This window comes from Momordica charantia (assembly GCF_013281855.1).
Source record: "Momordica charantia cultivar OHB3-1 chromosome 11 unlocalized genomic scaffold, Mcharantia_2.0 BLBB01000011.1, whole genome shotgun sequence".
In the NCBI taxonomy this organism is placed as follows: Eukaryota; Viridiplantae; Streptophyta; class Magnoliopsida; order Cucurbitales; family Cucurbitaceae; genus Momordica; species Momordica charantia.
Window position 1 is genome coordinate 9,902,411 of NW_028275159.1, and position 1,586 is coordinate 9,903,996.

Genomic DNA, 1,586 nt, shown 5'->3' on the forward strand with positions numbered 1-1,586 from the left:
CCCCCACAACATGTGTGAATCCTCGATTTTGATTCCGCAACAATTGTCAAGTGCTTTTAATGGCCATGCACATACACCTTGGGTCATTGTGAAAGCTCTAGAAAGAGACTCATCAACTCTATTCTTCCATAGAAGGCGACTTTACCTTCACAATCACGTTTGTCGCTTCATTAAGTCTATCATAGATAAACCACTCAAAATTGAGCTATGAAGACTTGGAATATTATCCATCAAATCCAGGCATGGACCACCCAAAAAAGGGGTTATAGATTCATATTGTTTCACCATATCCATCAAGTCCATTCATGGACCACCCAAAGAAGGGCTATGGATTCACATATGCTTCACTACATCCATCAAGTCCATACATGGACCACCCAAAAGAAGGGCTATGGATTCATGCTAGTGAGAAAAGATCATGGCTTGAGTCTTATACATCTTGAGGACTCCAGAATTACTTTCCTTGTTTGGCCTTTAGTGAGAGGATCTGCTAAGTTTCTCTCGGACCTCACATACTCCAAAGATATAATTCCATTTTTCAACAGTTGTTTCACAGCTTCATGTCTTAGACGTATGTGACGTCTCTTGCCATTGTATACACTATTTTTTGAAATCTCTATGGCAGCTTGTGAGTCACAATGTATGGATACATGTACAGACTTTCCCCACAGTGGCACATTTCTAAAAAGACTTCTCAACCCTTCAACCTCTTGACCTGCCAGTTCAAGTGCTATGAACTCAGATTCTATGGTAGAGCGAGCAATACATGTTTGTTTCACTGATTTCCATGAGATAGCTCCACCGCCAAAACTAAACACATACCCGCTGGTAGAACTCACTTCATCATTATCTGTAATCCAATTTGCATTACAATATCCTTCTAGCACAATAGAAAACTCGTTAAAATGCAAACAATAATCCATTGTATCCCTAAAATACCTTAGCAATCGATATAGAGCAGTCCAATGATCTTTACTTGGATTATGAGTGTATCTACTTAGTTTACTCACCGCATATGCAATATCAGGTCTAGTATAATTCATTAGAAACTTAACACTACCTATAATCTTTGCATATTCGGATTGAGATACACTATCGCATTGATTCTTTTTAAGACTCATGCTGGCATCATAAGGTGTTCTTACAGATAACTATTAAAGTGATCAAATTTTTTCAGCATTCTCTCGATGTAGTGTGATTGACATAAGGAATATCCATGATCATTTTTCCTTATTTTTACACCAAATATTACATCAGCCTCTCCTAAATCTTTCATTTCAAAATGTGAAAAAATGAGTAACTTGGTCTCGTTAATGATATCTAAGTTTGAACAAAAAATGAGCATGTCATCAACATACAGGCATATTATCACACAATCAGCTCCAAACAACTTTGAGTAAACACATGTATCAAAAAGCAATTTACTTTATAACCATTGTTTACCAAAGTGCCATTAAATTTTTCATACCATTATTTAGGAGCTTGTTTTAGGTAAGAGAGATTTTTTTAGCTTGCAAACTTTATTTTCTTGACCAGTAGCTAAAAAATATTTAGGTTGTGTCATGTAGATCTCCTCTTCTAAATCA

General features: G+C 36.3%; 1 pseudogene; it reads right to left on the reverse strand.

Annotated features, from left to right (window-relative positions):
- Window positions 1-416: 416 nt before the first annotated feature.
- On the reverse strand, window positions 417-1,121 carry LOC148208092 (secreted RxLR effector protein 161 pseudogene; annotated as a pseudogene).
- Window positions 1,122-1,586: the final 465 nt, after the last annotated feature.